The sequence below is a fragment of the Numenius arquata genome, chromosome 18 (assembly GCF_964106895.1).
Source record: "Numenius arquata chromosome 18, bNumArq3.hap1.1, whole genome shotgun sequence".
Classification (NCBI taxonomy): domain Eukaryota; kingdom Metazoa; phylum Chordata; class Aves; order Charadriiformes; family Scolopacidae; genus Numenius; species Numenius arquata.
Window position 1 is genome coordinate 1,430,910 of NC_133593.1, and position 22,490 is coordinate 1,453,399.

General features: G+C 46.3%; 1 protein-coding gene across 3 annotated transcripts in view; it reads left to right on the forward strand.

Annotated features, from left to right (window-relative positions):
• The window catches only part of CALN1 (calneuron 1), a 138,395-nt gene that overhangs the window by 91,657 nt on the left and 24,248 nt on the right, over window positions 1-22,490 (forward strand). The gene's annotated exons all lie outside the window — the stretch shown is intronic.

Below are 22,490 nucleotides of genomic sequence, written 5' to 3' on the forward strand. Positions count from 1 at the left end.
AAATGGGTTTTCTATTACATCATTTGTAACAGAAAATGGATCCATTTAGGACCTGGCAAAATGAAAATGACTTAAACGTGTTCGATGTGGGTTTTTCCATTTTTTAAGCTCACAGTAATTTGTTATGTATAACTGTCGGGCATAGCTCTGGTTGCTACATGTTACCTGGCTGGCAGTAGAAATGCACCTGATTTAGGGCAGGTATCTCCACAAATGGTGGCAGATACTTGCAAATGACGCTGCATTCCTATTTTGTTGAGCGCATTTTTTTCTACTGAAGTGGTGAACTGTTCTCTCTACAAACTTCCTACAGATATCTCTGGGTTCCTATGGGATAAAGGAGATTATGATCCATATATTGAGGAATAATCACCCCTCCTGGCAGTCTTACTTTTCTGGCTGCCCCTCTCACTGTGACGGGTGCCACTGATGTTGTGTCTGGTGGTGGCCAAGGACCCTGCCGCAGCGGGGTCCGGGGCAGGAGCGGTGCCAGCCCTGGGAGCAGGGCAGGGGCAGGGTTGGGAGATCCTCCAGCCCTGCCGAGCTCCTCTCATCTCCCCGCACGGGCCGGTCTGATTGCTTTGGAGACAGCTGACTGTTGATTGCTGTACAGGAATTAAATTAGGTGAGTTAAAAACCCGTATCAATCACCGTCATGCATACTTGCATATGAAACGTAGACTCAAAAGGTTTATGGTAATCAACGTGGAGTGGCTGATTAAAGTCCATTAAAATTCACTAGAAAAAAATTCTAATCCTCTCTCTCCACTTCCACCCCGGCTCTTCTCCGTGTTTGATAATCGCTGCTGACTTCACTTATCATCCCTGACAAAGTGCCCCGGGATGGGACGCGTTGCTGCTGCCATCACGGCAGCCCGAGTACGTGCTGCACACGCGCGTAGAGGCAGGTGGGAAGCGAAGGAAGGAATAATCTGGTTTATAGCAGACAAGGCATGGAATCTGCAGGAAGGAACGTGCTGAAAGTAGTCTATGCAGGGACACAGAAGAAATACAGATGATGTTAACATTTTAATTGCAGCAGGAATTGATGGTTTCAGAAATCCTGTGGTGTGTGGTTTATTGCATCTCAGAAATTTCTGGTGAATATGGTATATTCCTTTTAAATATGCTCCTTTTCTGAATGTGAAGAAAGTATTGACTCCACTGAGGAGACCACTTCTAACTTTCCTTCTCTGAATGTGTCTCTTCCACAACATACAGAAACATCCCAGTTGTTATTCATACAAGGTCATTATGGACCTTATTACAAGATGGTGCTCACGACTAAACCTCCATAGGATAATTGCATCATTATTGCCTGGCTCTGGCTATTTCAAAGCCCCCAGGCCTGTCTTGCAGGTGCCATTTGATAGACATCGAAATTGCCCCTAGAATTAAATCTCCATCCAGTTAAAATTTAACACCTGCAAAATTAAATCCTAAATAGAGACTTTTGATGAAATGGGGTCACAATTGTTAGGTGCTGCCTTCGAGTAGTGCTGATGTCTCAGAGATGCCAGCATGCCAAGGACCCCGAGTTAGCCAAAGGCAGGGAGCATTGCTGCCTTGCCTGCCACAGCACGACCAGCAGCAGATGCTTTTCCAGCTCTCAGCTGGTTTTAATGCACCCTGGAGTGGTTGTTAGAGAGCTAAAAGGGTAATGGTGTCCCGATTAAGCCTTTATGCGGTCTTTTGTCATTCCTCCTTGTTATTCTTTCTGGTCATGACTCTGACGTGCTGTGCTGATCTTCCCTCGCTGGCTGCTGGCGCAGTGCTGCACATTGTGTCCCTGCTGCTGTCACCTCGCTTGTCCTGCCTTCCCCGCCACAGCACGGGAACCTCTGATCATGCAGTGGGGTTGAGATGTTCCCGTGCCTGGCTGATCACCTCTCTCCATCACGGTGTGCAGCCTAGTCCTTGCCCAACATGCCCTTTACCTTTATCCCATCAGGGCAGTGGTTTGTGGGTTTTCTGTGCTGGTAGAGCACAGTGATGCTGGTGATACCTTTGGACCAGAGACTGGTACAGTTTTCATCAGGTCAAATCTTGGACACTTAAATATCTTAATTTCTTCAATAAAAATGAGGACACAGGAGGAGATGTAGAAATACCCCTGCATACCTCATCACAGACAGCAGTATGACAGTATCATATGTGTAGACAATCTCTGTGTTAAAATGCTTTTTTAACATTGAAAAGCTACTTGCCTGAAAGGGAGAAGAAAAGGGAGTTAGTGCAGTTCAGCCTCACAGAGACAATAATTCAGCATCCTTGTGTGTTAAGAGCGTGATTTACTCTTAAAGCTTGTGGTTGCAGGCTGCTCTTACACAGGGTCTGGCCAATGACTCCTGATCAGCCCCTGAGTGCGTGATTGCTTTTGTTTTTCCCTTGTTACTGATCTGTAGATGATTAATATAAAGGTTAGTGTCCATGGCGTGGTCCTACAAAACACGGCTAATTTGTATGGCATTCCTGCTGACTTCAGTGACATCTGCCGTGGTGAGCACTGCTCCTGCTCCTTGCTTTGCAGGGTGATTTAGAAATTATTGTGTTGTTGGATTCTCTGTCCTTGGACATACTCCGAACCTGAGTGGACACAGTCCTGGGCAACCTGCTCAAGCTTGGAGCAGGGGGTGGGAAGTGCAGTGGTAGGGGTCCTGCAGGAAGCAAAGGGTGGGAGATACAGTCCACACAGGTTTCCAGAGGACTGTAGAGGCTCTCATGCTTCTGCACAGCTTTCCAGCACTGCACAGGCAGTGGGGGTGATCTGGGGTAGCTGCTGTTTGCATCAGTGTCACCCACCCATGCTGAAACTCCTGTGAGGCTTGGGATACCCAGAGCCACAAAGGCTGCCATCCCTCTCCTCCCTCACAACTTTGCCGAGGCTTGGTCAGAAGTAAATTAGAGCTTTCCTGGCTCTCTGTGGTTACAGCAAATGTAAAGTGGTGATTTGTGGCAAACCTGACCAGGAGTTGAGTCTGGGTGTAACAGCGCAGTAAATACTGCTGGAATGCAGCAGTCTACAGCCTCCAGCCTTGTAGGTTTTGTCTTTCGTTCTCATTTTGCACATGGCCAGTTCCCCTCGGCTGGGATGTGGCAGTTGATTTTTGTTTGGAGATGCTACAACGAGCCTGGTCGCAGGTACCGCTGTAGAGCCAGGTGGAGGGCTCCACGGAGGAATGCTGTTACGGTGCTCACCTACGGACCCAGGGGTTATAGTCCCTGCTTGAAATTGGGATGCAAATTTCGGACAATAAAGTGGAAAACACTGGGGGTGATTTTATTTATTGGATGCTGCGTGCAAACATTTACTCAGGAGTTACAGGGTGCATGGATGCCCAAGAGCCTCTTTGGTGTCTCCTGGTCCATCCAGGGCTGCCCCTTCAGCCGTATCCACTCCGGGTCCGTCACAGGCAGGAGATGCACCCTTTAACTCCAAGGGCTGTGTTATGGAGCAATGTGATTTATAACCACCAGAGCCGTGGGGTGTTACATGGTACTGTTTGATAACGCCTCCAGAGGAAGCGCGAGACAGGACCGGAGAGTCCCTCTCTGTCAGCAGGTCCTGCTACTGTCACACTGGGTGTGCAGAGAGCTCATTTAAAATAACTCCATGCTCTGCTTAAATACAAAACACAAGCAAGTGGAGTAATCACATGCAAAATAATGAATTGCAAAGACAATGAGATATGGAAGTCAGTTGAGAAGGCTTTCCTGTAGCTAGGGATAAATAAAATACTTGATTATGAGAACTTTGATTCTTGGTGTTTGTGCCTGAGAACCTGCAGCTTGAAGTCAAAGCCTCTGCTTGGAGGAAACATTTCCTGTTAATAATGCCGAAGTAAAGAGCAGAAAGAAGACATAGCAAATAGGAAACAGGACCAAACACAAACAGAACCATAAATTTGAAGCAGACTATTAATATGATGGAAGTCGGAAGTGGAAAGCCTTAATAGTGGAGATGGGCTCAAGCCTTAATGTCCGGGATCAGTTTTCAGGATGGCTTTAATTGCTGGATCGTAATGATAAAAGAAACATTAATCTGGATTGATTGAAAATACTCTGCAATTGCAAAGAACGAGGGCATTTGCTGTCAAGGTGTTTTAAGCCAATTGCATTATATTTACTAAATTGGAGGATCTTTTGGGCATAATGACAATTAAATTGAATTTGAAGGGGCAGTAATATTATATCTCAATCTGCAGGTCATTGTGGGTGGCTGGATGATGAAGTCTCATTCGCTTTTAGTATGAACAAGACATTTACAGACTTTCAGATCTGACTTAAAATATCACTGACAATAAAAAGGTCACATTCTTTCAATATGATAAACTCAGTGATTCATAAGTCTCTCTTCTCTCTGGAATGGGGTAAGGTACCTAAGCTGAAAGTATTTCCTGTGTTCTGACCTAGAAAATCTGGGGTTTGGTATGTAGCAATGGGTAAGGACCCTTGTTCAAGGGTAGGCACAATTTTAAGAGGTGATGGGGCCACATTTGGAAAACCAGAGCATCCCGGTGGGCACCTGTGAGCTGAGAAAAGGCTGTATCAGGGTGCGCATCCCTCCGTCAGAAATCAGCCTGTGAGACACCCGTCATGTAACATAATCCCACGAGCAGATGCTGTCTAAGTAATTAGCTCTGCTGCTAGATGAAAGGCCCATGCTGAATCGTGCTAAGATTGCCTGCTTCTTTGCTGTAATTGCTAAAATATAGCAGTGAAAAAGCAAAAGCTTGGGCTATTGCTTTGGAAGGTTATTTCCACGCAGCTCAGGGGAAAAGTAAATCAGCTAATGGTTTTAATTAGCAATCTTTTCATGTCTTCCCCTCATTGTCCACGAGGAGCTCTGCTGAGGCGGTGCTCTTCCCTCTGCAAAGGCACACAGCACTTGACCCCACTGGGGTTTGCAACTGGCCATGGCAGTGGGATTCAAACCTCTTCTTTCTTGTTTTTATGCACCATACAATGGACAGAAGCCCATTTTTTCTGGTCAAAATGGACTTGGGGATCCATTGTAAGCACCTCTCCTGCCTGTCCATAGGACCTCTGCAGCACAGCCTGTACCTGGCCACATTTCTTGTAACTGCACCAATTTCTCTTATTTCCCTCATTCCATTTCTCCTCTGGCTACTTGGGGAATAAATCCAAGTGCTGCACATTTTATTTCTTTAAGTCTGTGCAGCAAACAGGAATTTAACATCTCCTGGAGCACAGTCTCAGTGTGTAATAAGGTATCGAGGGAGCGCGACTTCTGAAATCCCAGTAACTAATCTCATCACACAGGCAGAACTTGCAGTTGTTTTTAGGATATGATCGGATCAACGAGATAAAATTTTAATTAAATTAGAATGATTCCTGCTTTTGATAGATGCTTCAATTTCCACAGTTCCTGAAAACAGACCATGTAAGACCTGAGCAGGTTTCTGATGCTGAGGGACGCGGGGTTATTGCCCCCAACCTCCCAGGGCAGCCAGGATTGCAGAGGAGGGACAGGCTGTGGCCTCGGCGGGTGGTGGAAGTATAAATGATGGCCTTGGGATGGAAACGGCTAATGAATGAGGTCATCTGCTTGGTGATGGCTCAAGAACTCCTGTCACAGCCTCGCTGAAATGCCACCTGCTAAAGACTTGAGACTCAAGAAGTCTGAGGAGCACTCAAATGACGGAGTGCTCTGGGGTGCATCGGGAGAAGATTCACGTGGCTGATGGCTTACACCTGTTCATCACCTCTCTGGCTTGCGGAGCTCAGGCAGGTTTAGCCCCAAGGAAGATCTCAGCAATGTCACTGGTGTGGCTCTGGCACATCACCCAAGCTGTCACTGCTTTGGCAGCATCGCAAGCAAACTCCCTCCTGCAGAGAGAGGGCCATTTCCCACAGCTCAGGACCACTGTGTTGGGTCAAGCCCAGGAAACCCGTTTTTTTTTCCTCACTCCCTCACCCCTGCCTACATTTGGTAGCCTGTCTGCATTCCTTCCCACTGAGCCACTGCCATCCCAAAGTGTTCTCGTGCTTATCAGTTTTCCTTGCATCAAGAGCTTTTAACACAGACAGGGTGGTTTTAATGCTGGCCATGTGCATCTTCCTTCCCCATCTGTTTTTCACTTGCATCTGAAACACTTCAGAGCAAAAATCTCATCCTAATAAAATCAGACGTGATAGTCCCTAGGAACAGAGAGGAATGGGGCACCTGCTCCCCATGTATTGTTCCAAGTTGCCTATGGGGTGCATAACTGGACATTATTGCAAGTATGTGTGTGTGTCTACCTTTATTTTATTAATAACCTCTTCTAGCAGTGTTACGGAGCATCACGGGTGACTTAGACCGTGAATAGATGCCGTGGTCTTGCCTGTTGAAAAGCAAAGTGCCCTCTGTCTAAACCCTTTGGCTGTACATCTCAACAGCACTGTGTACAGCAGAGGATGTTGAAAGCCATCATTTTGAAGTCATCAGAACACTAAAAGGAGCAACAGTTAGACAGTGCTAACATTGAACACACCAAAACTAGCAGCTTCTGCCACTTCCATGCTCCGGCCATTTCTGGGCCAAACTTTTGCCGTGACCAGAAGGCACAATGCCAGTGTTTACCCATTTTCTAGGAGGCAAGGGAGGGATTTACCACCTTGTCTTGTTCCCAGTGAAACACCCAGGGAGCATTTATTCCAATCTGTCACTTTACCAGGAAGCATTGGTTGCTGGGGAAAAATAAATGTTTCACATTTGCAGATTTGATTTTGTTCCCCTCTCTTCTTGCTCTTGAGGATAAGCACTGCACCTTGGATTTTGCTTAAAGCCAGCCCTGTGGAGATCAATACATTGCTGTAATGTGTGTAAAACAATTTCACATAAACAAAACAAGGCAGACACATGGTTTTCTTTCTACTGTAATGCCTACCTTAACCTTGGCCAGGGCCTCCTCCAGGGGAAGGTCTGCTCTATCCTCCTCCAGTCCTCATTGAAAAGCATTTAGCTGCTTTGCTTTGCTGTTTGGGTGCTTTTTCCTACTGCTTTGGCTGAGATTTCCTCTATCTTCAGTTTATTTTTGTGTGCATGTGGAGTTGCGTATGAAGTAAGTAGTTCTCAGAAGGACTGCCAAGCAGGGAAGCAGTCTCAGATAATAAAAGTCGTAAAAACAACCCCCCTCCCAAACCCGAGCCATTATTTTCTTGCAGACATACTAAAAATGAAAAATCAACTTATTAGCTAAGCATTCAGTCCTGATTTCATGATTTTATGTTTGGCTTTTATATATATGTAATATCCATTTTCTGCTTTCATAACACCCAACAAAAAAATCATTTCACAATCCACTCCTATTTTGTTTTTGCCTATTTCCAGTCCAGTCAAACTCAGCAACAAAACATCTGGCAGTTCAGATGCAAGTGTGATCGCAGCCTAATGTGGTACATTTAGGAAATTTCAGACCTACCGCACTGAACCCGAGGTAGTAACTAAAGCTTGTGTTGAGATGTTGCCCCTGGCTGACCAAAGATATACGCTGCCAAAATGAATCTTTGACAAACAAACTGGTTTCTTCCTTTCATTTCCAGTGGGAAATTTGACATTTAGTTGAAAGTATCAAATAGCACATTTTCAAAGTGGAATTTTTATGAAACCCCATAAACTTTGAGTCTTTTTGACCAAGTGATGGCTCAGGCTGGGTTCTCGTACAAAATAATGCAATGTGACAAGCTGACGAGTTCACATCAGTGATCTGTATTATCCATTCATGGGAGGCAAACGATTCAAATTTCTATGGATAATTAGGCAGAAAGGAGCAGGTGGCATCAGGGTTTCCTGTTACTTGTCAACAACGTAAGTAATTTCCACCAACCATTAAGACGCTTTTCACTCCTCTCAGCAGGAAAAGGGCACATTCTCCGAAACATACACTTGGCTCAACAGTGCCTGGATTCAAGTAAAATTTAAAATGTAGCTTAGAGTGCTGAAGAGATCTCAATGAAATCCACATGTGCTTTCAAAGTCAAGGCTTGGCTTCTTGGCCTGTCAAAATAGCACGTTTCTTAAGTGGCACGTTTACACAAAGGGCTACTCTCGACTGGCATCTGCTGTGATCGAAGTCTTCTTCAGATAAAAATTGCCTCCCAGAATGATGCCTGGCTTTGCATGACGGGTGAGACAGTGTGGGGCTTGCTATTTCTGCAGCAGTCGTGTCTGTGCTGCTTTGACCCCACATCCTTCTCTGCAGCCTGGTGACTCAGTAGTGTTCCCAGCCGGATGGAGCAGGGATGCCACAAGCCTGGATGAAAAAGCTACAAACTTAGACTGGCTTCTTTGGTATCAGACTCACCTTCTCTAGGGCCAGCACGTGGCTTCTTGAAGTTTCTTCCTGAAGTCCCAACAAGCAAGTTGATATACAAACACAATGGTTTGAGCACTTAGCAACATCAGGTACAGCAGGTATTATAGTCAGCACTGAGACATCAGTCGGTCTTGCAAGAAGTTGAAGTTAGAGCCATTCCTGGTCCTCTCAAAACCAGCAGCAACCTCAGAGCAGAGCTTCCTCTTCACGATGTGCCTCCGCAGTGAGGGGAGGTACCCATCCTTTGCACTGATGCACCAGCAATGGGAATCCTGTCTCATTGCGTATGTTAGATCATAGTTAAAATTGCTTCCTTGCGCCGTACCTATTTCCATTTGGCTGCTGTACAGATACATTTGGTACGTCAGCTTTTCCTGAAGTGGTGAATCACACTGACACTGTGTTGAGTGTTAATAAACACTCACTGGTGTTAGGCAGAAGAGGGTAGAGGACACCAGTGTGTTTACAGCTTAAATAGCCTGGAGAATTAAAATTCCTATCAAAAGAGCAAGGGTTGGAGGAAGTGAACTACCTGCATGTCTAGACACTGCATCAAGAAAGGGAACAGGACACCCTTTTAGGCGAAATCAAGCAGGGGCATGTTTTTGGTGGAGGTTTCAGAGAGGGTGCTGCTCAACGCTGGTTGGACCGGTACATGGATTAGGGTCCTTTTCATGCCCACTCAGAATGTTTTCTTCCAGGTTTGCTCTCCGATGGAAGCTGTGAGCCAGTAAGGACACTGTCTCTAGGGTGATGGTGGCTCGTTCCTCTGCCGATTTACCTATCTGTAGACACTTGCTGGTGGCCAGGCTGGTTTCTGGAGGGAAAGACTGTGTCTGTGTTTTCCTCACTTTTGGAAGATGGTTACTCTGTGGTTGTAGCATAGAGGATTTCATTTTAGGAGTAAGACCGCAGGCGAAGTGGATGCCTGCATCCCAATGTCTGGCTTACAGCTGTCGTTAACATTAGTCCAGGATCTACAGAGCAGTGGAGAGAGTGTCTGTTCTTCTGTAGTTTGCATGGACCTTTCTTTTGTCATTCTGAAAGTAGCAGCAAGGAACCAGTGAGACTCCTGGGAGAGTATGGGGGTATTTGCCTCTTTACTCCTGTTTTTGCAGTGAGTCTTGGCAGAGATTTCCCCTTCAGGGCTGCTTGGACACTCCCAAAACCCCAAGTCTGGCACAAAAGTTTTGATGCAATGGCTCAGTTGAGAGCTTGAAGTCAACTAGGAGAGATCTGGGGAGCTAGATGCCATTAGCTGCCATTAGCTTCCACCACTTTTTTACCTCCCATGTGGTTGGTAGATCAGCTAAGGTGACAGGAGCTCATGAAGAGGGACATGAGCCGGTATTTCCCCACTGGCATTTAGCAGCTGTTGAAACTCTTGCCCATTGGTTCTACTTTATTTCACCAAGTGTTGCCATCCTGTGTCAAGCCAGAAATCATTTTGAGCCCTACACATTGAGCAAGCACACTTCATACTCTCCAGCATTTACCTGCAGTTTAACAGGAATGGTTCTCAACTCCAAGTTTTTCTTTTGATTTATACTGAGTGGTCCTTCATGCTAAAAGCCTTCAAGCTACAAGCTGAAGTTGTTGGCATTGGAGGCCACTCGAGGCAGCAGATGAGTTGTCTGTTTGAGCAGAGCTCAAACAGCCTCATCGTCGTCATTGAGCCAGTCGTGATGTTGCTTGGATACAAAACCCAGAGTTTGCTGACAAGGGCAGCACTGAGACACCAAGGCAGGAGGTGGGCCTGAATCTTTCATTTGGAGCTGCTTCTGCAGCTGGCTGAAGGGCAGCAGTCCCGTTGTGTGTGTGGCACCTCTTGGCTTCACTGATCTTCTCAGATCAGAACAATGTTAAGCAAAGCACATGTGGTGGGATGAATGATCAACCCCGTGCCAGGTGTATGTCCATCCTGGTTGGAGCCTTTGCTGTTGCAAGTCTCATGCAGAAGCTGGGTCCATAGTGCAGGTCAGGATGCAGAAAACATTGAATGCTACAAGGCCAGTAGAAGAAAGATGCTGTTCTTGTTGCTCGTCATCTAGTACCCACCTTCCATGACAAAAATAAGCAAACGTTGAGTGACACCCAACCTTTTCCATATCGGGCATCTTTGGAGCTCTGAGCTGGCTGTTACCACTTGAGAATGAGATTTTCAAGTTATTTATAACAGATAGATCCGTGAGAATGTCAGCACAACCCTCAGCAGCAGTCAAAACAGCAAGTGGAAAGCTAGCAAACTTTCAGAAAGGAATAGGGAAAGAAACTGAGCTTGTTGTTGCACTGGTGTGAATCAGTGGTGCGTTTGCATCTTGGATGGCATTGGGTTCTGCTCCACTGCATCTTGGCAGGGAGATGGTGGGATGGGATAAATTACAGAGAAGGACAAGGAAAAAAGGGCACAAATTCCAGAAGTCCAAAAAGTGATGACTGGATCTGGGAAGGGTACAAATAGTAGGCAGTTTCAGAACAAGCAAAAGAAGAGGATTTCTCTTGCAAGGTGTGAAATTTCCTGACAGCAAAAGTTTTATGTGCTAGAAGTTCACAGGCCTTCCAAAAATAACTTGGCAAATTATTCAGTCGAGGTCTCTCTTCCGTCTAGCAATAAAGGCAAGATTTTCTTCTGACCTCTGTTTTTGACACGGAGACAGGTCCATCCGTAGATTATTACATCCACGTGGAGGAGAGCTTCTTCCCAAAGAAAGAAATGGATGTTTAGGGAACGGTAAAAGCAAGCAATGGGGCAATCTTGGCACAATGCCATCCTTACCTCTGGCATTGGAGAGCAACACTGGATAGCAGTTTTTAACCATAAACCAACAGCAGACCTCCTGGACTGGTGTCAGTATTCCAGCCTGGCATTTCTACTCTGTGTACCTTTAACCAAAGCCTTTAATATCATGTTTTCCTTTTTGCAAAGTGCTATGAGATAGGCAAATAACAGCTGTGATATACCATTAGCCTGAATTTTAGGAGTCCAGGCCTCATAGTTCCCACCAGCATCAGAGAAAGTGAGCACCTACGTTCTCCAAAAGCCAACACTTCATCTACTTCATCTTTCAGTATTCAATATTTCCTATTTCAGCATTGAATATTTCATAAGGAATTTGCTTCTTGTAGACCTCTAAACTCCACCATTGACCTCGAGTGGCACTGGAGCGATGGATTGCACCATTAGCATCTAAACATGGGGTAAAAAACCTAATTCATCCTTCCAGAGTCAACAGAAAACTCCGATTTAAGCAGTCACTTTTTATTTTTTGTTCCATAAATTACAAATGAGACTAGTGACATCTGGGGATTCCTTATTCCTTTCCCTTTGTTCTGTAGTTTAGCAAAGTCTGCATCTTCCTGGCTAATTGCCACGGACCACTGATCTGGAACAAGTCTCTGCCAAGGCTGAAGCAAAATGAAGAAATGGGATATTAAGGGTGGGAGGGAGGGATTTGCTGCCTGTTGTGGTTGCTGTGATTGCTGCTGGTGATGGACTCCGAAGGAACCACAGCCCTAGCCCCAGCACTGCTGCACGTGGACCACATCCATACGTGGAGCCAGGCGGCGGCCCCTGAGGATAACTCTGCATTTACCTGTTGGATGCTCTCCTATGTTTTGTTGGTATTTCCCAGCGAATGGCAAGCCCTTGGTGGTCTGGGAAGCTTTGGTAACCAGCCATCGGCTCTCCGCTGGGATCACCATCAGCACTGGGATCTCATACCTCTGGCAGCACTGACAGGCACAGTCCTGCTTCCTCCTGTGCTGTTTTCTGCTGTAATGTGTAGCTCTGCCCAGTAAGTGAAAGAAAAGGCTGCAAAGCCGAATTTCATCTGCAGACTGCAAATTACACATTTCACAGCCAACAGGCATTCTTACAGCTGAACAGATTGGTGATGGCTCCTACTACTGGCAATAAAGATAACATGAAAAGCTTGTGCCAAGAGTTGTTGTTTGTAGAACAGGGGCTACAGTTCAGTGCCCAGATCTGTAGGTGACCCTGAAGTACTCAAATCCAAAATCTAGTTTTTTTCTTTCTGAAGTCTGCATTAAGGACTGTGTTTCCTTAAACTAAAGGTACCAAGCTGTGAGAGGACTAATGAGAAAAGAGGCACCAGCTTCGTTTGGAGATGACCTCACATCTTCTTGTTCCCCTGAACACGGAGACTATGAAGACTTCCTTGGAAAGCTCTGTCTTTTCCAAGTAAGAAATCTTTCAGTCGAGTCTAGCTAGCTCCTTTATGCTTCTATCTGGATTTATTGATTTGAGCCCGGGGTTAGCAGGCACAATGAGAACCCTTCAGCTGAAAAGTTTCAAGTGATGGTGGACCTGGTTCCCCAGCACAGAAGAGGCTACCCAGCACTGCTCAACCAGTTGACAACTGGTTGTCACTTGGCAGAAGCTTCCTCAGTGTTGGTTCCTTTGTTATTGCAGGTGGAGCCATTTGAGGAGCCTGAAACACTTTTAATTAAACTCAAGAAGACTGAATTTTGTATTGTCAAGACTCTTTCCTTCTCCCTCTCTCTCTTCACTTTTTTGAACTGGCAACTCATAAAAGGGAAAGAGAAGTGTCTTACAGACCAGTCGCGTGCCCATGAGAAGGTGCCCTTTCTTCCAGCAGCTCTTCAGGAGGGAGGCTGTGATGTATGTAACACCACGTAAGCACGTACCTGTGCAGAGTGGAACAAGAAAGACCGTTACCTAGCTTTTGATGGTCTCCCTATGATCTGAGTCACCAGCAGCTTAGCAGCATGAATACGATTTTAAAAACATAAAAGTGGGAGTTGCTTAAATTTCTATTGAAAACATGTGCCAGATGTCACCCGTTTGACTCACGTCATGTCCAAGGAGAAAGCGGTTCGCGTTCAATGAGTCTGCAGTAAATGCTTGGACAACGAAGGCGTGCACAAGTTGGAGCCAGGTCTGGGAGCACCCATGCCCTCAGGCCACCAAGAGCTGTCTGGAGTCTTCTGACAGTGAAGGCAGTGGCTCCTCCTGGGCTTTGGTTTCTGCAGAGCTCCTGGTGGGCCGTGATTCAGTACATCAAAGGGAAAGGGAAGCAAAGAAAAGTTCCAGGCAACGTGATTTTTGGCATGACCTGGACAGAGTCATGGGCTGCGTGGAGGGCTTGAAAGATGACTTTTGTTCATTTGGGTTTTGTACTTGTACATCCCCGTTTTGGTGAGCGTGGAAAGGGACTGCTGCCTCATTCATAATGACCTGAAGCTGGCCTGACTGTTCTGGTTTCGGAAAGCAGTTTTACACTTCTCTGTTTCACCACTTACAGTCCTTCTTGTTCTCCATCTCTGTGGGACTACTCCAGTCTGGGATCATGACCACTTCTACTGACTCCCATGATTCTGGGATCATGACCTGACTTCCACTGACCCAGATGATGGAGTTTGAGAGTAACTCGCAAGAATTAAGAATCAAAGGAAATCAGCCAACAGCATAAACAATTTGATTACTTTTAAATCAGAACATGACCACCAACAGAAAGGCCAAAGCTACCTGGATAACTATCGCATGATGAATTATTTCTTTATGTCTAATGGCAACATAATGGTCTGCCTCCATGATGCTGCTCGAAGTGGGATTTTAGATCACCAGAAGACTCAGGAAACCACACTCAGCTAAAAATGCCTTTATTCCTAAAAAACATTTCTCATCTGTAGGATTAGTTCAGATATGTTTTCATAAAGCCACGTGACTTATAATTAGCTAGCACTCACACAACAAACTATTAAGAAGCAATTAGCTCAAGGAAATTCATCTGAGCTGTTTGCAGAGCTGATCTAAGGAGTGATAACATTTTCTTGATGGAGGCACGTCAAATTTACACAGCCTGACAGGGGCCGCTCCCTGAATTTTTATAAAATCCTCAGGACTCCCCACGCCCTGTTAATTTTAGGAAATCTTCATTAGCACTTATAAAGATGGGCTAACAGTAACACCTCTTCCTAGGGATGCTCTTTCCTGTCTTTTCCAGAGTGCTTTGCTTTGGCTGTCTCCAGGCTCTGAGAGAAGCAGAGTCCCCTTTGCTCTCCTAGATCCTGAGTATCTCATTTATACCCATTCCGTTATTAATTGACATCATGTATAAATTAGAAATTGGATTTTATTCCTTTTTACTGCATATTATATTGACTTGTCAGCTCTAATAACTTTTCTCTTCCTAACATAATTTGAGAATTATGCATGAATACTGCAAACTACTTAAAATTATATTTTACAATGGCTTCCTTTTAATTATATTCAGTTATGATGTATATTTATATACATATCTATGCACACACACAGAGCAATAGGCCGTGCAGTTGCCGTTGGGCTCAGCTTGTCTCTGAGCTCAGTGACTCGGCAACAAAAAGCTCACGGGGAGAGGGCTTCAGCTGAACTCACTTCCCTGCAGCTCTTACCAGCTTTTCCCTTGGAGAATTAACAACAACATCAAACTTCTCCAAATAGAGTGTGCAGGGGGAAAGAAAAATGTTTAATATGGAAGATGGTTTAATATGGAAACTATGAACTTATGCTACTTACCTGTAAATTTTATTCAATCAACCACGATGGCAAAAAAAAAGACAAAAAAGAAAACACACGTGGAAATAAGAGGATGGATGGTGTTGACAAATATGCAGCCCAAAATGTAACCTTATTGTTGAAATTGTCTCCATTAGCTAAATCTCCTGTGTGGCCTTTGGAAGCAGCTGTGTAGTCAGGAAGACAAAGTGCAATTAATTTCATTTCAAATAAAAATTAACTCTGTTTTCCCTGGCTGGGGCAAGTGCTGGTACCTGCAGCCTGTCTCGTGGGGTGAAGGGTCCCAGCCTCTCTGCTGCTGTTCCCTTCGCATAAAAGCCTTACAAAAAGAGTATCTCTACCAACAATTGTATCTATAACAGAATTGGAGTCCTCGGTCCAGGGAGGACTGGCCTTTTGTTCATTTTGGCCTCAGTCTAATGCATCAGGGGCTTGTTCATAAAACCTGAGCAGCATTAGTGACATGCAAAATTTGGGCACATTTTCTGAAGAAGCCATGTTTCCTTCTGCTGGAAAAAAATACATCAGTGAAAAACTGAACCATTTTGATGCCTAAGCTACAGACAGCTATGACAAGAGTCTTCTCATCTCACCTATCTGATGAAATCCAGGTGCACTTGAAATACTCAGGTAGAGAGCAAATATTTCAGCCTGGCTACACCAGTGACAGCAAGATTAGTTGATAGTAAAAAGCCACCGGTGGTCGTCTGCACAGCCTCAGGGACCAAGATACCAAAGAACAGCAGCACTCAGTACTTGTTTTTTTCCTTATATACTTTTTGTGAAATCAGATGTTGTGAAATGAGTGAATGCTTCAGGGCAGCAAAGGATGAGGTAGCCCAAGAAATTACTGCAGGACCACAAAGCCCATAGTGTGGGGACACCCCAAGGGCGGCAAGGCATGGCTTCACCTGCCCCTCACGGTGGCTGTGCCGAAGAGGATAGAATAAAGTCAGAAAATGAGCTAGTCAAAAATCTAGCCAGATATGGATTTCTCTCTCCTGAGGTATTGCAAAGCAATATCACAGGGATGAAGCGCTCCAAGAAAAGCATCAGAGATGACAGGCTGATGGGAGTCAATCAGCTGGAACAGTTGGCCAGGGACCACAGCATTCCTGCAGGGAAATCCAGCTTTTTGAAGCATCTTTTCGTGAGAAGGGAAAACAAAAAACTTGAAATGTGACAGAAAGAGGTTCTTGTGCAAACAGTGCACAGCTGGTACCGGCATCACCACGAGCTGTGCCCTGCACTGTGGAGCAGCCCACAGGTGACACTGGTGTCAGGGTGTTGCACAGCCTCTGCATGGGTTGTCCATCCCCGTGGTACTGATTCATTCCCTCCAGCACTTCCTTGGATGCAAAGCCTCATGCATCCCTTTCCCACCAGGAAAACACAGGGATTTTGGAGGGAGGGAGGTTTTCTGTTCTTACAAAAAATCCTGCAACGCACTTGGGTGTTGTGAGCAGGGCTTGACTTCCGTGAAGGAGCCCCAGGCCATGGGGAAGCTTTAAACTCATTAAAATATTTACATTAAAGGGTGCAGAGTACTTTAACCTTCCTGGCAGAGCTAGCAGTGCCCATGCTTGTTGATGGCTATATATGCAGCCTCTATATGCATTGCTGTCCTGAGCTGCTCAGGTCATTAGTGTCCTTGTCCCTGCATCTTCTCATTAACCGACAGCATGTAGGGGCTGTTTTCCTCCCAGTAGCTCCGTAAGGTCGGTGAGGAGCTGTGCCCGGGGAGCCGTCTCTCCTGAGCGCTGCTGTTGCTGATTGCTGTCTCTGGGGGCTACTGCAGCGCAAATAAACAGTGGCAATGACAGGGACATGCCTGGCATTGATTTGCAGTGAGATTAACTCGCGGCAGCCAGCCAGCAGGTTGTCACATACTTACATTGGAAGTGCCGCTCCCCTGCTCTCCCTGGACCTGGGCTCACAGCGTTGGGCAGGGGGAGATGCAGGACATGGGGGTCCAAAGCAGCCAAGACCTGCTCAGAGCAGTGGAGCTCTGCCCAGATGATTCCCCCAAATGTTTTCTCTCTGGTTCATGCTGCAACAGGATTATTTGGGTTCAAGCTTCTCTCTTGCATTCCCAGCAGAAAGCAGTGGGGTCGCCTTCAAAATTAACATAATCACTCCAAGTTACTCTTGCAAAATGGGAAGAGGTCACAGGAGAAAGAAAGGGGAAGTCAGGGATCAGTCAGAAAAAAAAGGCTTAAAAATACCTGCCTCAGTGAGATTGAAAGCTTTAAAAAAATCTGCTGTGAGCCACCAGGGTGAGGGATGGCAAGGGCATGCACGAAACCCTCCTCAGTGAGGTCTTGGCATTGTCTCAGGGAAGGAAAATATAATTTGGTTTGTGGCTTTTGAGCCTAATGTGTCATTCAGGCTGGGAAATCAGTAGCCCCATCTCTTCTTTAGCTCCTTGTTAGCTCAGGTCTTGCAGATCTGCACATCTGGTACTGAAGGATGAATGTCACGGTCCAGGTTCTCCAGACGAGCTCAGCCATCCAGATCATCAGCCGGGCTGGTCGGGCAAGGGTCAATTCAACAAAAAAAACCTCAATTTTTCTTCTGGTCCACTGATAGTGGTGAGATAAATGTTTACTCCTAAAGTTTAATCAATGTGAAAGTGCTTTGCTGAACTTTGACTGTGTGGTGTTACTTGGCGTGGATGCTACATGTGGAGGACTAAGCTGGTGCTTGGCCTGAATCAGGACCAGAAGGAACCTTCAAGCAAAGCCTCCATAAACCTGGAAGGGTCACTGCAGCCTGAATATGCTGAAAGAATGTGCCTGGGGGACTGCCAACAAATATTCTTGGTATCGATTGGACTCAAGCTGTTAAGATCCTGATGTTGTTAGGTTGATACAAGCCAGAGACAGGTCCAGTAGGGTGGTAGAAAAGGCCTGACTTCCATACAGCTTATTTTGGCAACAGGCGATGCTGCGCTCTCAGAGCGACGCAGCTGCATTTGTGGGAGGGAGTGTCTTTCATTTATTTGGACTTTTAAAGGGATGCAGTTAACTGAGTGCACACACTGTACCTGGAGAGGAAGAACCTCATCCAACAGGCAGCTTTTAACCTGGAGATGTGTTTGTCTAAAAATAAGCCCATCCTGAACTCAGGAATTGTCTGAATGGAAGCACTTGAGTAGCTGCGTCTGACACGTTGCAATGGAGCATGGCACATTAATAATTGAAAACCTTCTCTCCTTTTTTCCATCTTTCCTTCCACTGAGCGGGGGGGTGAGATGGGAGTGGGGCTCAGTTAAATCCCCTCGTGCTTTTGATGTTGTGCCTGGGGGCACAATGAAACCTGCGGGCACTGCTGGGCTGCACAGGACGGCTCCCAGATTGACTGAAAGTCCAAGCTGACTTTGGCCTCAGCAGCTCCAGGTAATACAAAAATGTTTTGTTTGGCATGATGGGAAGATGGACCTCTCCAGGCTCCCAGAGGTGGCTGGCATTCAACCCTCGGCCACAAAATCTGCATTTTACCCCCTCTGTGCAGGGTGTTTGCCTGCAAAGGGGCTTCTGTGCACCCCATTGAGCAGATGGCAGCTCTCTCCCCACCCAAAAACCCCTTTCTAGTCAAAGGTCTCCACTAGACTTCATTTTTCACAGCTACCAGTCTTTGGGCAGCTCCTGCTAATGGGCTCTCCTGAGAAAAAAGGAGGAAAAGGACTTTCTGGGGCCAGTCGTAAAGCTTGACCCCGGGCGAGGAAGGGAGTGGGACTTTTCCAGAAGGTACTTCTGCGGTCAAGCAGAGAGGGTGTCTCATCCCTAAGAGCTTTCATTTGGGTTGACCAAATAACCCCAAAAGGTTATTGTGCCGGGGCACATAATGTAGCAAGATTTGCATTCATTAAGAAAAACAAGCAAAATTCAAGGTAAATCCTAGGACAAGTGCCACCTCTCCTCTCACACAGGAACATCCATGCTTGTAGTATGCATTTGTTAAGATCCCGAATATCCCAGGAGACATCAGCGATCCCATCTGACTTGTGGCCATGACCAGCCATTTTGTTCTATCCAAACGGAGCTGTGAAGATGTCCACAGGTCAGGGCTGAATGAAAGGCAAAAGCGCATCCTTCCTTCACAAGCCATAGCCTGGTTCCTCCTGCCACTGAGAGTTACAATATTGATTTCAATCTCCCTGTTCTATTATCCTTTTCTTCTGCAAAAGAAGGCACTGCTGTAGCAGACGGGATGGGATGATAACGCTGCTGTCGAGCCAAGGCTCTCGGGCAAATAATAAACATTATATAACATTTGCAAAGAAACTGTAATCAAGGACTAATGAAACCAAGGTCCCTTCTAGAAGGGAATTAGGAGGAACGTAGTGAAGTTCAAAAGAGGCAAGTGTAGGGTGCTGCACCTGGAGAGGAATAACTCCATGCATCAGTATGGGTTGGGGGTTGACCTACTGGAAGGGAGATCTACAGAGGGAGATCTGGGGATCCTGGTGGACAATAAGTTGCCCACGAGCCAGCAATGTGCCCTTGTGGCCAAGAAAGCAAATGGTCTCCTGGGTTGCATTAAAAAGAGCGTGGCCAGCAGGTGGAGGGAGGTCATTCTCCCCCTCTGCTCTGCCCTGCCCTGGCGAGGCCACATCTGGAGCACTGTGTCCAGTGCTGGGCTCCCCAGTTCAAGAAAGGCAAGGAACTGCTGGAGAGACTCCAGTGGAGGTTACGAAGATGCTCAGGGACCAGAGCATCTCTCTGCTGAGGAAAGGCTGAGAGACCTGGGGCTGTTCAGTCTGGAGAAGATCTGATCAAAGCTTATCAATATCTAAAGGGCAGGTGGCAAGAGGATGAGGCCAGACTCTTCTCAGTGGTGCCCGGGGACAGGACAAGGGGCAATGGGCACAAAATGGAACAGGGTAAATTCCATCTCAACATGAGGAAGAACTTCTTTCCTTTGAGGGTGGCAGAGCCCTGGAAGAGGCTGCCCAGAGAGGGTGTGGAGTCTCCTTCTCTGGAGATATTAAAACCCTCCTGGACACATCCCTGTGCAATCTGCTCAGGGTGACCCTGCTCTGGCAGGGGGTTGGACTGGATGATCCCCAAAGGTCCCACCCAACCCCTGCCATTCTGTGATTCTAGGCCCAAAGCTTCTGGTGTTGCTGGTGACCCTCACAACAGACCCTTTTTTCCAGGGATGAAATCTATCAAGTAAGTAGATGCCATTTTTCATGCTCCCCACTGAGGGTGAGTGTCTGCAGTCAGCTCATGAGTCAGCTGCCAGGTCTAAGTTGGAAGCAAAGACCAGCTGCATCTTTCCCTCTCACTGTTAGGTCTTCAATTAATGAAGTTTTAATGAAATCAGGGTTTAGAGAGGAGACAGAGTTTTCATGGATCAGTGACATTTTCTATTAGAAAAATCCCTGATCAAGCTGTTGAAGATGCATGCCCTTCTTCAGAGCTGAACCAGAAGCTGATGACTCCAAGAAAAACAGGTTGGAAATAGCTTGGAAGTATTAATACATTTCATAATTTGGTGATAAATGGGGTTTGGCACCTGTAGAGAAGAGGAGACTTCATTGAGGCTACAGGTGAGGTCCTTGGTCCCGTGGAATGGAGAGAAATGGGGAATTATTCCCAGGAGAATGGCCTGATGTCAGGAGAAAGCAGTAACTGGGGAAAATTTTAATGTTTCATAAAGCTTACTTTCCATATCCAGGAGAGTTATGAATTTTAATTCCTAGGCCTATTTCTCTTGGAAATTTAGTACTTCAAGGATGGGGGTGCTGGCAGGGGCTCTGACCCTGGGAAACGGGCAGTTGTGGGTGGGGAGTTGGGTGATTTTACCACATTTTTCTGTTGTTCCTGGTCAGCCTCCAGGTGAGATATATCAGCCCGTGGGAACTTGAGTTCAGTCAAAGACTTTGCTGAGATTGAGCAGAGCTTGAAAGCTGCATGACAAAAAGCCCAGGGAACATCTTTTTGTTTTTTTTCCAAGACAACATCTTCTTTCAGTGTTGGTTGCATTTTTTCAACCTTTTTCCCTGTGGCTCCTGGTGTAAGGTACTGTGTGGCAATCAGGAGTATCAGGCAATGGGTTCCGGGTTATGTTTCTCATACACAGCAAATTTACACATCTTCTCATGTGGCTTGTTCAAAGTCACAGGGATTTTCCCAAGGGGAAAGTGCCTTACAGTGTGAAGATGATCTCTTCAGGGGTGAGACATGTATTGTCCTTACAGAAAGTGTCTTGGGGCAGGACGGTGTCTCACAGCCCTTTGGTGTGGTGCACAGGGTTGCTGATTTTCTGTCTGTGTTTTTTCCTGCATCTTTTTTGTGGATTTCCATGTTTTAGGTTGTTTATGACATACCTAATAAAAATTGATGTCACCTTTGCTAGGTAGGAAACATCCCATTTTTAGTGAGTCGCCTAATCCTGTCAGAGATAGCTTTGAACCAAAACAAATTATCCAAATATTTCCACGTAACTGTCAACACGGTGGAACAGGATTGTGTTTTCCTTGCGCGGTATCATCAAAATTATCAGCTGCTTTTTGATTGCCGTGCATTTCTCACTGCTGATAAAAGTCAGCTTCACGTTGTGGCTTGAGGGAGACAGCAAGCACTTGGGAAAACTGCCTTGTTTGAGTGCACAGAGAAGAAAAAAGGCTTAGCACGAGATGTCAGAGCTAGAGATGTGGGTCCTCAGGAGCGTGAGGTCTTGTTTTACCCCCACAGACTCACATACACCCCAGGGCTGCATCCAGTCGTACGCCACATTCCTGGGCTACCTGTGACTTAAATGCAGCAGCAAAGCTTCACTGTCTTCTTGAACAGCCTTGTTTCTCCATGCCTGGGGAAGCGTCAGAAGAGTAGCCCATCATGGCCAGTTGCTGACAAGGACTTTTGGGTATAGGGCTTGGGGTCTGTTGAATGACAAACTCATGTTGAGCTTTGATTGCAAGCATGGCCGTGGTTTGCCACCCAGACACTGTCCCTGGGCTTGCCGAGTCCCAGGGTGCATCGAACACATCTCCAGCAGCCGCACCAGCAAAGTGCCATTTGCAGGATCGGGGAGCTGAGCTACCATGTGACAGTTTATTTTAGTGTGAGAAGAGTCCTTAAGCATCGCTGAGCTAAATATTTCTCTAATTCATGCATAACTTAAGTACAATTACCAGCCCGATCTCACAGACCTAGGTCAGACCTCTCTCCCGTGACACTCTCTACAACTCCCTGAAAGGAGGGTGTAGCCAGGGGGGGTTGGTCTCTTCTCCCAAGGAACAGGCAATAGGACAAGAGGAAATGGCCTCAGGCTGCACCAGGGGAGGTTTAGGATGGATACTGAAAAAAATTTCTTCACCAAAAGGGTTATCAAGCCTTGGAACAGGCTGCCCAGGGCAGTGGTAGAGTCACCATCCCTGGAGGTATTTAAAAGCTGGGCAGACGTGGTGCTGAGGGACATGGGTTAGTGGTGGTTTGGGCAGTGTTGGGTTGATGGTTGGCTTCGATGATCTGAAAGGTCCCTTCGAACCTCTACGATTCTGTGATTCTATGACTGTACCATGACTGTGTGTTGCGAGATGGGGAGCTCAGGGCTGGGACTTGGCTGAACCTCCTGGACCATTAGTGATACTCCTCAAATCCCCATCAGCATTTGCTGCT